This window comes from Trichechus manatus, unplaced genomic scaffold, assembly GCF_000243295.1.
Source record: "Trichechus manatus latirostris isolate Lorelei unplaced genomic scaffold, TriManLat1.0 scaffold00007, whole genome shotgun sequence".
NCBI lineage: Eukaryota > Metazoa > Chordata > Mammalia > Sirenia > Trichechidae > Trichechus > Trichechus manatus.
Genome location: NW_004443943.1, coordinates 32,144,667 through 32,159,943, shown reverse-complemented (window position 1 = coordinate 32,159,943; position 15,277 = coordinate 32,144,667).

Below are 15,277 nucleotides of genomic sequence, written 5' to 3'. Positions count from 1 at the left end.
GCTTATTAGTTCAGTTGTAAGGATTTTTGTTTTCATCTTATATTGAGGTGTAATCCTTACTGAAGGCTGTAGTCTTTGATGTTTATCAGTAAGTGCTTCAAGTCCTCTTTGTTTTCAGTGAGCAAGGTTGTATCATCTGCATATCACAGGCTGTTAATCAGTCTTCCTCTGATCTGATCCTGATGCCCTGTTCTTCTTATAGTCCACCTTCTCGGATTATTTGCTCTGCCTACGGATTGAATTAGTGAAAGGATACAACCCTGACACACGCCTTTCCTGATTTTAAGCCACACAGTATCCTCTTGTTCTGTTCAAACGACTGCCTCTTAGTCTAGGTGCAAGTTCCTTATGGGTACAATTAAGTGTTCTGGAATTTCCATTCTTCACAATGTTAACCATAATCTGTTATGATCTACAGTCAAATGTCTTTGCATAGTCAATAAAACACAGGTAAACATCTTTCTGATAGTCTCTGCTTTCAGCCAAGATCCATCTGACATCAGCAATGATATCCCTTCTTCCTAGTCCTCTTCTGAATCCAGCTTGATTTTCTGGAAGTTCCCTGTCAATGTACTGCTGCAACCATTTTTAAATTATCTTCAGCAAAATTTTACTTGCATGTGATATTAGTGATATTGGTCAATAAGTTCCGCATTCTGTTGGATCACTTTTCTTTGGAACGGACACAAACATAGATCTCTTCCAGTCGGTTGGCCAGGTAGCTATCTTCCAAATTTCTTGGCATAGACAAGTGAGCACCTCCAGTGCTGAGTCCATTTACCGAAACATCTCAACTGGTATTCCGTCAATTCCTGGAGCCTTGTTTTTCGCCAATGCTTTCAGTGCAGCTTGGGTCTCTTCTTTCAACACCATTGGTTCTTGATCATATACTACCTTCTGAAATGGTTAAACGTCGACCAAATCTTTTTGTTACAGTGACTCTGTATATTGCTTCCATCTTCCTTCGATGCTGCCTGTGTTGTTCAATATTTTCCTCCTGTCTATAGGCATGGTCTATCCTTCAGAATGAGTTACCTCTTCACATCTTCCAAAAATGTGTTGAAATTTCTTATCTGGTATTACTTTCTCACCCATTCTGTTTGTGTTCGTGTGTTTATATCTTTATTTTTCTTTAACTGTCATTTTTGAGGTATATCAAATGAAATAGGTTAAAAGGCATTTTGTTTTCAAAACCACCATGTTTATCTAGAACCATGGTGTATTGTTTAGCAATTTTCTTCTTTTATTATATGTGTACGAGATACCTTACTTTACTCCCAAATTACTTAATATGTATCTGCCTTTAGTTTATAAGTAAAGATAAATTTTACTGTGTTTAGTTATTTAATAATATTTTGATATTTAACACATTCTGCTCTTAAATACCCCTGTTTTCACTTCCTCCCAATCCTTTATAAAAGAGAAGGGCACATACTCTGGAAAACAGAGAGTATTATGTGGCATGTATATTGATCCAAATGTTTCAGGACCAGTGAGAGTGTATGTCTTGTTCCAGCCAAATCGCTGGCTGGAGAAGATAAGATATTGAATTTTTAATTGCAAGCCATTATGAAACTAGCTGTTTTGTATCAACTAACATATACTCATTGGTTAACTATTCTCCACTGGTTTTGAGACAAGAAGAACCTCAAATTTTATTAGAACTCTGAGGCACAGCCAAGAACTTGGTGACCGATAATCATTCTGACAGAACTAAAAACTTGAAGTTAGACGGTAGTAGAAAAGCTTGAGTCTTAATGAAGGCATGAATTATGTGGAGCTGATAGTGTGTATATATACAAATGTAATGCCGTTTTAAACACAATTCTCGGTTCAGACACTAAACTGTGCTATTTCAACTGTGCCTTGCTAGAGCTCCACTTCAAATTAATATCAGTGTGCTGTATCAGTACTCAATTGTCTAGCATAGCTGAAGACAGAGTAAACTATCAAGAGAATTAATTGGACCAGATTCACCTTCTCAATGATCTCAATCATCCCAGAATCATAGAAGCCAGATATAACCCAGATCCCCCAGCTGGTAGAGTACTGACTGTCTAATTAAGAAGAAAAACTGTCTAAGGTGATTTAAGATCTACCCTCGTTCTACGGTGAGATGGATGTCTTGTCACAAATCTGATAAAATATTCACGACCACAACTTATTCGACACAGATGCCACTCAGTCAAATTGTGGGAGAATAGAGGAAAGACTTTTTTTTCTTGTGAACATTTTTTTATTTTTGTAAGCACTTCTCTGTCTGCTTCTCTGTCCTGTTTTATTTCCCTACAACTGTAGGAATATCTTCACTACACTTCCTAGAGTTGGAGAAATAAATGAGTATCTATAGGTAAATGTAAATCATTTTGTCAGACAACTGTTTTAGAGGGAAGCGATTAAGATTTTCTACTTGTAATACGGCCCGCTCCACCATGGCCTCTCTTGAGAGAGATGGGAGAAGGAGGAGTCTGGGGAACTCTAACAAGTTCCCTGCTGAGAATTTGCATTTCCACCCCAGATATACTGAATCAGAATCTACAGTTTAACAAGATCCCCAGGTGATTCTTATTATGTATAACTTCCTGGGAACTTGTTAGAAATACAAATTCTCAGCAGGGAACTTGTAAGAAAGGCAAATTCTCAGCAGGGATTCTAACTGGACCTAACCGGTTTGAAACCCTGGTCCCTAGCCTTGATCGTAGGGAACTGAAAACACTGAAGAGGTCTCTATTTCTATCCCTCTGCCAAACCAAAACAAACAAACCCATTGCCATTGAGTCAATTTCAACTCTGCAACACTATAGGACAGAGTAGAACTGCCCCGTAGGGTTTCCAGCGAATGGCTGGTGGATTTGAACTGCTGACCTTTTGGTTAGCAGCTGAGCTCTTAACCACTGTGTCACCATGACCCCTAAAGTTAGTTAGTTAGGTGCCATTGTCAGCCCATAGGGATCCCATGTGACAGAACGGAACTGCCCTGTAGGGTTTTCTAGGCAGTAATCTTTACGGGAGCAGATTGCCAGGTCTTTCTCCCAGGGAGTCGCTGGGGGATTTGAACTGTCCGCCTTTCAGTTAGCAGCCCAATGCTTAACCATTGCACTACCAGGGTACCCAAAGTTACTCTCTTTGAAATTTAAGGCTTCTGCCTTTCACTCTTATGATGCTAAAGCATTTTGCTTTCATTTTTTCCAACAAAGGAGAATAATCGAAACACTCAGGGTTCAACAAATATAAATTGGAAAGAATTAAGAAAGGCGCATTCTTTTTATCTGACTTCTCTACAAAGTAGGGGGAGATCGCTGACAAACATGTGACTTGATGTTCCTGGAAGCAGGGTGAACATGAGACGCTGTAGAAAGAATGCCAGACTAGCTGGGATTGCTTGTCTCCTCTTCACTTCTGCTCTCTACCAGCTCTGTGGCCTTGGGTAAGTCCCTTAGAGTCTTTGGACTTCAGCTAATTACTGTATTTTTATACAAATAATGCAAACCTTCTACTTTTGTTTGTCAACCAAGCCCTTCCCCCTACCTCAGGTATTTTCATAAGGGCCACTGTGCTAATTTTTTACATGTTGCTCTCTGAATAGAGAATAATACCACCTGCTCACTTATTTGCTGAAAGTCATTAAATGTTTCTTCTGTGTCAAGCCTTCTGCTCCACACTTTATCTGTTCTACTTAGAACAAGAACTATTATTTTAGTCCTCACAGTAATTTCATTATTAGATGTGGCATCAATACGAGGTTCAGAGAGGTTAAGTTACTTGAAGAAGGTCACACAGCTCATGAGAGAATCAATATTCACAGTTACATATACATGATGACAATTTATAACCCTATGCCATATTGCCGTATATTAGTGTAGACAAATCATTCCACCTCTTTTTGACACCACGTCCTAATCTATGTAGAGGAGCTAATAATAGTATTCAATCATAGAATTTTAAGTTCTCTGGGTGGCACAAATGGTTTGCACTTGACTACTAACCTATAGCTTGGTGGTTCGAACCCAACCAGCAGTACTGCAGAAGAAAGGCCTGGTGATTTGTTTCCTTAAAGATTACAGCCAAGACAACCCTATGGAGCAGTTCTACTCTGTAAAACGTGGGGTCACTATGAGTCAGAATCAACTGGACAGCAACAGATTTTTTTTTAAATCATAGTCTTTTGAAAGGGTTACATAAGATAATACATATACAACGAGAACTGTGCACATGGGAAATGCTCAGTAAATGTTGTTGTTATTACTGAATGTGTTTGGCTTCTCCAGTGCTTATTCTTTAGTTCCCATGGACCCCCATCAACTGGCTGGGAAGGTTTCAAAAAATCAGGTGTGAGCAGGACCCTGCACCTGAGGGCTATCATGTTCTCCCCAGGGGCTTGGAGGCCCACTGGGCCCCTTGTCTCCTGGTACATTCATCACCATTGCTAGATGAAGCAGAGCGCTCCACGTTTTCCCAGTTTGTATCAGTAATGAGACGTCTTGCCTGTTAGGAAAAGCTCACCCTCTAACGCCAGAAAGAGTTTAGGCCACCACAGCTATCTATTCTCTTCTCAGGTTCCAGGAAATCTCACAAAACTTGAACAGATATACGTAGAGAGGAGATATGACTTGGGAGAGGAAGAATAAGATTTGGGACGGTCTAAAATTATTATTAATTGATGTTTGTAGGTCTCCTCCTTTAGCATGTAAACAGCACTTTTCTCATATTCCCAGAGGGATGATAGGCAGCTTTCCTTTTCAAAAAGCCAAACGCTGTACAACCATTGCAGGTGGAATGATACTCTGCTACCTAGAACCTATTCTAATTTTCTGCCAACACGTTCATTCCTGTGAGTGGTGACTTGGTGCTACAAACTACGACTAGGTGGTTTTAGATTGAGATGGATGCATGTTTTCAGATTAGGGCTTTAAGAGCGTGTCAGATCACCTTTGGGTTTTAGGTTGCCGCTCAGTTCTCCCGCTGCCATCCCCACCCATTATCTGAAACTCCAATCTCGTCTCATCTAAACAAGCAGACTGGAAGGCCCCTGGAAAGTCAGTGGATGCCTTGAAGTTCGGTTTCTGCTGCACAGCCCCCAGGGCGTCTGTGCAGCTGTCAGGGTTGATGTGCTTTAATGGTTTCCTTGCAAGAAGCGGCCTCCTGTGAAATAGTTGACTCTTGAACTAGTCAAATACTTGCTACTGGTTTCCCCTGCTGTGTGAGGTGCGATGACCCCTGACAGACAAATAGGAGCCTGTGTTAAAGGGAGACTCTTAAAAAATGATCTGTTTCACCTTTCTATTTTAAAGCGCTGCTTTGCAAGGGGCCCTGGGCTTGTCATCCTTTCACTTGTAGCAACATCCCCCATATGAACTCCACGCATGAAATGAGAATGTGTATATACAGGCCAGGAAGGCCTGCCCCTGTTCTGGGAGAGTGCAGTGACAAGTGGGGCTTGTTTCTTTCTCATTACTGAAAGGCATAAAAGATGCTGCTGCAAGAAAGCCTGGAAACAATTGTTGGTGAGAAGGGCAAAGCCCCCAGAATGTACCCACATTTCTGGAAGGATAAAGATGGTTTACGAGGGTGTCCTTAGAAAGAAAGACAATAATTAGAGTACATAGGGGCCCAGTTTAATAGTTCACTTAAAATATACATATGTGTTACTAAAGTCAGTGTTTTTGCAGATCAGTTTCCTAATGGATTCCAGAAGTGCGACAGCACCAAGATCCCAAAAAGAAAGACCAGAGGTAAAGACTGTGGAGGTGGAGAGAGGGCAGGAGGCAATGTAACAATTACAGAATGGCATTTGGTAGAAAGAACAGACTTGAAGAAGGCAGGGGATTTAATGACTAGAGGATTACGCGGGCCTCATTTCTGTTTCCTGGGTCTCTGTGGCATGGCAGGGTCTTGATGTGTGTATTTTTGCCTGAGGAGTGGCCCAAGCATAGACATGGTTGGTTATTTTAGTCTCTGGACCATGTTATATAGAAGAGTTGCCGATTTATATATTCTGGAGACAAAAGCAGGAGATTGGAAGCATATACTGAGGTAGCTAGTCAGGCTACTCTAAAAAAAAAAAAAGCTAAATCAACCTTATAACACAAGCACGGCTTTGAATAAGAAATGTCTTTTAATTACACTGTAGGCGCATTTAAGGACAGGACTGACCTTTGCCAACAGCAATTAAAACCGGAAGGCTTGCAGTCGCTGGCTTGCTATTTGTCCTTTAATTAGCACAATATTTCACACTTCTCTTAAAATCAAAGGTGGAATTTTGTGAGCATCTGGAAGTATTGAGGCAAATAGTTTAGTCTGGAGTATTTTGAATTCATCTGTGCACCAGTTAACTGCTTTAGAGACTTTCAGATACATTTTCAATTTAATATATACGTGGAATATAACTTCCTTTTTTCCCCTTCTCTTTTCAGCAAGTCTGTATATGTCAGAAACCAATTTTTAATATTATAGATGTGAATCAGTTAAGCTTTTAAATTTGGGGATTTTCAATTATACAGAGATTATTTTGGATAAGGAAAACTTGACTGCAGGTAAGGAGACTTGGTCTCAGCAGATTTTACAAACTAAAATAAATTAAGTTTATTTCACCAAATAGGTATTTATTTCTTATTAAGTATTTTTATTTATTGGGAAATGATAGCATCCGCTAATCCGTAACACAAAAGGACTCTTGATAATCAACACAGTAAAACACTTGTAAAAATATCATTTGCTAGAAGATTAAATTTTAAATAAGCTTAAGATTTAGCAGCTCAGTTTCACTTCCTGTTGCCTAATCTAAGGCCTTCAATTTAGCAGTTTCAATTTGGGGGCCATCCCTAACTGTTTTTTGACATGAGATATTTTAATAAGAGACCCATGTTTAAGGATTCAATTTTTCCATATACTGACACAGGTCTAAGGCAGGTTGAGTTGGATTGCCTTACAGAGTCAGGTTAAAAACTTTTGAATGGGCTCAGATGTAGGTTGATGAATTTGGGATTGCAGATATTTTCATTACAAAAGTGCTACCATGCCGCAGCTGGAATAATTGGTTTTAATTAATCAGAATAAACAGTGGGCTTTGACAACCAAATAAGAACCATTGAATTAAACAGCTTTCTGGGGAGAAAACCTTCCAAAGTGGCAGTCTTGCCTTTGCTTTGGGCTTTTGGGGAATTATATTTAATAAGCTTCTTCTCACAGCATTTCTAAGGGAAGAGAAAATAGAGTACATGTATTGAGGGGTAGGGAGAGGGATTTTACTTACATGATATTGCAGGAATATGAGAATCATCAAATTTTAGAACTGAATGGGATGTTAGTAATCATTTTAGACCATCCATTCCTTATTATGTCCAAGGAGGAAAAAAAAATTGAAGCCCAAAGAGAAAAAAATTTAAAACTTGTCCAAGGTTTTATTTCATATTGATAACAATAATCATGGATCATGGCAGGAGGGGAACCTATGTTCAGCAATTTGTATTTACTAAGAAACGGATGTAGGTAACAACTTTAGAAATCTTAATAACAAGGTTTTGATGCTTCAAATAATTGGAAACTCCACTCATCCATTATATCTCAGGAGTCCCTGGGTGTTACAAAAAGTTAATATGCTTGGCTGCTAACTGAAAGGTTGGAGTTTGAGTCCACCCACAGGCACCTCAGGAGTGATTTACTTCTGCAAAATCAGCCGCTGAAAACTCTATGGAGCACAGTTCTACTCTGAGACACACAGGAACACCATCAGTCGTAGTGGGCTCACCTGCAACTGGTTTTGTATGACAGCTCATTCCCCAACATTTTGAGATAATGAAGCACTACTGATCTATGTCATATAATGGGTAGTATCATTCTCAAATGCATTAATCCAAGAGATCTGTGACATCTGAAATGTACCCACATCACTACATTCCAGAACTTCCTGGGTAGTTTGACTAGAATGGACTTTTATAAGTAATAGCTATATAACCAGATGAGCCCATTATGACCCTGCCCATCTTTGTTGTTCTCTTGGAGCTTCCATATTAAAGCAGGGCAGTAAAGGGTGAGACCATTGTATGTCCTGCAGGAGGGAGCGCCTTCAATTCATGATGATGGTTGTGAGATGACACCCATCAAAATTCTAACTGGCCATTTCCCATCTTCAGTCACCTCCTTAAATGCCATTTTTGGTAAGATTCTTCGGCATCTTTTGTCAGGCTATGGGCTATGGTCAGATAATGACCAAAATATCAAGTAGAAAATAAAGCCTGAAAAGTCAGGAGGGATTCTGTAAAGGTGCCACAGTCACTACACCCTCTTCTCACTCATCAACATGGTTAGGTTTCAAAGACCAGGTCGTTATGCAAAATGGTATTTTACAAAAATGGAGGATGACCACATCAGATCACAAAATGGAGGATGACTATATAACATAACTGTCAAATTACATTATAACTGCCAAGTTACATCATTATATAACATCAAACCATTGAGACTCATGGCCCACCCAAGTTGACACACAACCTTAACCATCAAAGCCAGCATTCTGTAGCCTTACACCTCGGCATTTGTTCCTGCCAGACGTACATTGTTAAGGCACAAAATAGTTGGATAAAGCCAAAAACCGAACTTAATGCCGTGGAGTTGATTCCAACTCATAGAGACTCTGTAGGACAAAGTAGAACTGCCCTATAGGGTTTCCAAGGCTGTAATCATTATGGAAGCAGACTGCCACATCATTCTCCCACAGAGCAGCTGGTGAGTTCAAACTACCTACCTTTCAGTTAGCAGCCAAGTGTTTAACCACTGCATCCTCAGGGCTCCGTATATATATATATATTTCTGAAGCTTAGCTGCCTTCCCTGCTCTGAATCTGATCTGCTGATCTGAATTTTGTTTGGATCCAGTTAGGTTTTGGCATTGACTCAGATGGCCTCTGCTTATAAAATCTAGACTCATTATATCATTTTTATCTTAATTTTCATCCCATAATGAGTATACATATTTCCTATTAGAGTCAATAAAAGCTGCAAATAGGTATTAGCAGAACACAGGTGAACTTAAGCGCACAGGGTTTCTTCAGTCTAGGAAGTAACCTTTCTTCTTATGTCGACTCAAAGCAGTGATAACGGTTTCTTTTTCTGAGTATTATATGAATATTCTTAGTCCTTACATTCTTGGATAGTAAATCCTAATACGTTGGGAAATGTTGGTTTTTTTGTTTCTTATTTGGTGTGTGCATAGCTATATTATATTATAGTAATATGGATGAGACAGGAATAAGATTTGTCTTCAGAATATGTGCCACTTAATTCCTTTTACTGATGATGATGTTAAAAGACAATAGTCATTCATTTATTATGCACTTAGTGTTTTCATGGCACTCATCTAGTGCTTTATATATCCTTCATTCTTTAGTCTTCACAAGTTTATGAGGTTGATGCCATCCCCCCTTACAGATGATGAAATAGGCTTTAACTCATGATTATACAGATGTCATATGGTGGAGCTTCAGCTGGATCCCAGGCAATCTGACTCCAGAATCTGCCTGTTTTAACAACTCTGCTCTACTGCCTTTGGTAAAAATTAACCATGAAATTATCAAATTGTCTGAGAATGTTGAAAAAATTAATTCACTTAGCACTTATCATGTACCCATGCACTCAGTATTCGGTACATATTTTATAGAAGTCATTGGGTGGCAAGTCAGGCCACTTCATTGGTTTTGTTCAGCAATATTTTAAAATGTAAAGTTCTACTCTCTTCCCATCATCATCCCCCAGTCAAATCAATCATCTTGTTACAGACAGGGTAGAAGACAGCACTGATAGGGGAGGAGTTGGGCAATATAATTTCTAAGGTTCCTTTTAATTCTAGAATGTTGTAATTCCATCAAGTTACATCTCTATAGTCAGTAACTCTGTGCTCCTGTGAAAGCTCCCCCTATTAGAGCAGCAGGTGGTTATAATTCTAGATTTTTCTTAATATGAACCTGACATAGTAAGCTGTATCTCCAAGGCCTCTCTGCCATATCTTGGATTAAAATGAGGTGTGTGTGTGTGCGTGTGCATTTGCACATGCCTTCTCATCTACATTGTCACTGGTTGATCCACCAGGAATAACTAACTGTTGGTGGAAACAGAAAACGTGGTATATTGGGATGGTCTTGGATCCTTACTTTTATGAATTAAATTGAACAGGGCTACTTTAAGGGTTTCCCAGGCTCACTTAAATGTTGGTTTAAATACCATTAGCTCCTTGATAAAGAGGTGAGTTGGGGAGCATGGAAATATAACATAAGTTATGCTATCTTTTGAGGATATATGAGATGAAGATGTCATTCCTAAACTTATCTTGCAAGTCAGTGAGCAAAATCAGGTTCAATTTATAGAAATTAGATCTACACATGTCCCTTCAGGAGTACAACTATAGCAAAAAGATAAATACACCTGTATCAACAAGGCAATGGTTACAGAAGAATTTAGCAATGTCAAAAGTTTGCTAGTGCTCTTGAAGTCTTAATGTTGGTTTGATGTCAGTCTCAGTAGAAGCCTGACCAGAAACTCAGCTTATGGAGGTAGACAGACATGGTTTGGGACACAAGGGCAGGTCATCTTGGGAACATCTTTTATCTTTTCCAAATTTCATTTCTTTTCTGTAAAATAAGCAAACATTTGTACCTTCTCTTTGCATCCTCCACAAACCTCAGCTTTTTTCGTTTGTTTTTTTTTTATTTTTAAATTAGATAAAGGTAATCCTTCAAGAAATTTGAGATAACTGAGCTTAAGGGACTCAGCCAGCCTAAACTGGTACTTTGTGTAAATTACACAAAAAAAGCCCCCTCCTGAAAATACAAATTAGAAAAGTACGTTTTTCTTGAGGCTTCTGCAGCCCTGTTTGGCTCAGAGCTCATGGAAGAGCAAGAGGCAGGGCTGAATTCAGTTCCCACATGCTCCCTTGGCCTGAAGTCTTTAGAGAGTCCACAAATAGCATAAGCAAATATGGCGGTCCTGTTGGGGGTTACAGTCTCACCACTGGGCTATTAGGAAAATCTAGGGGAAATTTTGCCACATGTAGAGATACAGATTAAGTATTCCATAGTGAGTGGGCAAAACAACTATTTTTTGAGCTCTAAGTCCGCCTCTCTCTCCTTTTAGATGTCCAAACCACACACATCTCACAGGAAAGTTCCATGCCAGACAAATAAAACAGTATCCTAGAGGCAGCGTTCTGTTTCCCTAATAACTGGCATCAGACAGCTAGAAATTCTCCAAACCAGTGGCTAGGTACAGGTCTGTTTAGAGATCAAGTCTCAGATGCCAGCCCCAGGGATAAAGTGACCTCAGCAGATCCTTACATCCTGTTCTGCAAGAGAGGATATTTTCTAGCTATTGCCTATATTGAAATCTTTGATTGTATCAGGAAGAACACACTTTCAACATTTGTCATGCTATTTAACAAGCTTATAATTGTGCATTTCTGAAATTGACTCTTCTAATTAATAAAGCATTTTTATTGCAATATGAATAACAGAAATGCATGGAATTGTTTCTGAGATAAGAATTTTCTGATTAGCTGGCTCACTTACTACTCCTAGAGTGTTAATTCCAGTTGAAATCAACTAATTAAACCTAAGTTGTTGCTTAGGAAACAACTATACACACATAACATTGAAACCCTACATGTACACATGATAATATTGCACTGTCAAGCTCAAGAACAAACAAATTTCAGACAAAGTAAATAATACTATGTATAGCATCCTATTGGAGTCCTGGTGGCTCAGTGGTTAAGAGCTCGGCTGCTAACCAAAAGGTCAGCAGTTCCAATTCACCAACTGCTTCTTGGAAACCCTATGGGGCAGTTCTACTTTCCTATAGGATCCCTGTGAGTCAGAATTGACTCCACGGCAACAGGTTTTGTTTTTGGTTTTATAGCATCCTATTGGGAGAATTTGATGATATAATTTATACGAAAGTTTACCACAATGGCTAGTAAAAATAAGCACTCAAGATGTTTTGAAAAGTTTCATATTTTGTAGAATAAAATACATTTATTGTAAGATACAAAGAGCCCTGGTGGCACAGTGGTTAAAGTGTGGGGCTGCTAACCAAAAGGTTGGTGGTTGGAACCCACCAGCCGCTGTATGGGAGGAAGATGTGGCAGTCTGCTTCTGTAAGATTTATAGCCTTGGAAACCCGAGGGCCAGTGCTACTCTGTCCTATAGGTTTGCTATGAGTCAGGATCAACTCCGTGGGAATGGTTTTTTTTTTTGTTGTTGTTGTTTTTAAATTGTAAGATACACCATTAACTGATTACTTCTGAAAGAAAACCTGAAGTGCCCAAGATGGGGAGGCTGGTAGGAAAGTGTTGCCTAAAGCCATGATACCAAAGGGTTCTACCCTTCTGGAAAAGGTAAGCTAGGAGTAAACTCACCATGCAGAAGGGAACCCAAGGAAATATGCATGTCCCAACCTTGGCATCAAGTAGCATATTTTTTCCACAAGCACATACTCATGCAGGTTTAAAATCTGAATTTAGACTACTAGTGCAGTCCTAAAAATCTCCAGCAAAACTTTAAAGTGATCTCAGGTGGGTGGTGCCCCCAGGTGACTGACAGAAGCCAATGTAAATCCTCTCAGAAAGAACCCAATTTCAATCCAGGCAGAAAGCAATTGCAAGATACTGCTGATTTTAAGACACATCCTGATTTCAGAGAAATTAGTCCGTGAAAAAAATGTGTGCATATTAAAACCAATGAAATTTGGTTTCCTACTATGTTTACTTGCTTGCATTAAAGAGTTTCTAACAATGGATTTCCTTTACAATGGACATGCAATGCTTTCCAGCAGTTAAGAATATTCTGGAAGTATGGTTAAATGCTTCGTAAAGACTTACAGACTTGAAAACTCTATAAGGCAGTTCTACTCGGTCCTGCAGGGTCACTATGGGTCGGAGTTGACTTGACGGCAGTGGGTGGTTTATGGTTAAATAATAATGATTGAATATCTATAGCTCCAAAGGAACTATGATGGGTGCAGTGGAAAGAGATCACCTCAAAGTTGTATTCTAATATTTCACTGGTATTGAACTCTGAGTAGTCACCTGGCTCAAAGAGAAAGGCTTTCCTTTTCCTGACTTGTCATCAATCTTCTCTAACGGAAAAGAAATTCTTTGGAGAGCAGCCCTCTGGGAAGCCTCTTTTTATAATATTAAGTTCTTTCAGGTTCATCCTTTGATTCTCAGTAGATCTCCTGCAGATGTTTCTGTGCCTCTGAAGTACAGTTGTTGGAGTTTTAACTTGATTAAGCTGTCACTCAAAATTGTTGTTTATATCATCGATCCAACATCAAAAAGCCATCATGCCATGGATCTGATGTCAAAAAGTTTCTGAGTGAGAGCAGGAGCAGATGGAGTATTACATCTTGGATGTTCATCTGTAAACCACTGTGAGGTTTCCACCTCTGGAAATGAAGAAGGGCTCGCTGTGGGAAACTCAAATCCTCAGATTAATCCCAGGACATAAATAGAAAAAACTGAATAAATTGTTTGAATTGGAAGATTGTTCGAACTGGTAAGCTTTTCAATCTTGCATTTGAAAAAAAAAAAAATATCTGGGTATCAAAGGCTTTTTTGTACTAACCTTTTCATTTTGGAATGATTTTAGATTTGGGGAAAGTGGCAAAGTTAACACACAGAATTCTTGTATACCCCTCACCCAGTTTCCTCTAATTTAACATCTTACACTACCATGATGTATTTGTCAAAACTAGGACATCAACACTGGTATACTCAAAGGCTTTTTACATGGTAAATATACACTGTGAAGCTCCAGATTTTATGTGAATACCAAGCTTTGTATGAAAGCTAAGATGTTTTTATTTCTGATTTTGTTTATGCTATCTCCACCCCACTCACTATCTCCCTCCTTAAATTGAGATAAAGAACATCCTAATCCCTTCAAAGCCCAATTTGAGTTTTGGGTCTTCTGTATTCTGCTCAGGCTCCCTTGGACTTACCTGTCTCTGAACTCCGAAAAAGAACTGATGCATTTGAATTATAGCATTGGCAAAGAATATTGAATACGCTATGGACTGCCAGAAGAATGAACCAATTCGTCTTGGAGGAAGTACAGCCAGATTGCACCTTAGAAGTGAGGATGGCGAGACTTTGTCTCATTTACTTTCCACTGTTACATAGGGAGAGATCAGTCCCTGGAGAAAAACATCATACTTAGTAAAGTAGAGGGTCAGCGAAAAAGAGGAAGACCCTAAATAAGATGGATTGACACAGTGGCTCAACAATGGGCTCAAACATAGCAACAATTGTGAGGATGGGCAACATTCCATTCTTTTACACATAAGGTCACTATGAGTTGGAGCCACCTAAGGGGCACCTAACAATAACAAAAACATGATGGGTGCTAAATAAATCCACACGTAGTCATACTTGCGATTCATTTAAAGAAGTTTTCGTTCATAAATTTAAGTTTAGAGTTTGGAAGATAAAAGACCTGGGTTTATATCCGTATCCTTCCCATCTTCCATAGCTGTGTGACCTTGAGCAAGTGTTGTTGTTAAATGCCTAGTTCTAGTTTGTTTGTTTTTTATCCTACAAGCTAAGAATGGTTTTTACATTTTTAAATGGTTGGAAAAAGATCAAAAGAAGAATAAGATTTCATGAAATGTGAAAATTATATGAAATTCAAATTCAGTGTTCATAAATAAAGTTTTATTGGAACACAGCCACACTCATGTTTACGAATTGTCTATGGCTGCTTTTGTGATACAATGGCAGAATTGAGTAGTTGCAAAAGAAACCGTATGGCCTGCAAAGCCTAAAATATAAAGTATCTAGTCCTTTACAGAAAAAGTTTGCCAAGCCTTGCTCTAGAAGCTTTATTTCCTATGTCTTTCATGTTGACCTCTGTTGTTGCTGTGTGCCATCGAATCAATTCCAACTCATGGTGACCCTATAGGACAGAGTAGAGCTTCCCCATAGAGTGTCCTAGACTATAAATCTTTACAGGAGGAGAGCAGCAGGTCCTTTCTTCCTCAGAACCGCTGGTGGGTTCCAACCACCAACCTTTCATTCAGCAGCCAGCTCTTAACCATTGCTGCTTTGTTGAACTCTACAGGAGAGTCATGTCTTTAATTGGCTTATTTTTTAAACTACGAATACAGCCTTAAGAGGACCTACTTGTTCTCTACAAGAGCTTGACTAGTTCATACCACCACTCCGAGCCAAAGGTTTTTCATCTTTAAAATGAGGGTAATGATAATAACTACTTCACAGGATTAATGAGAATTAA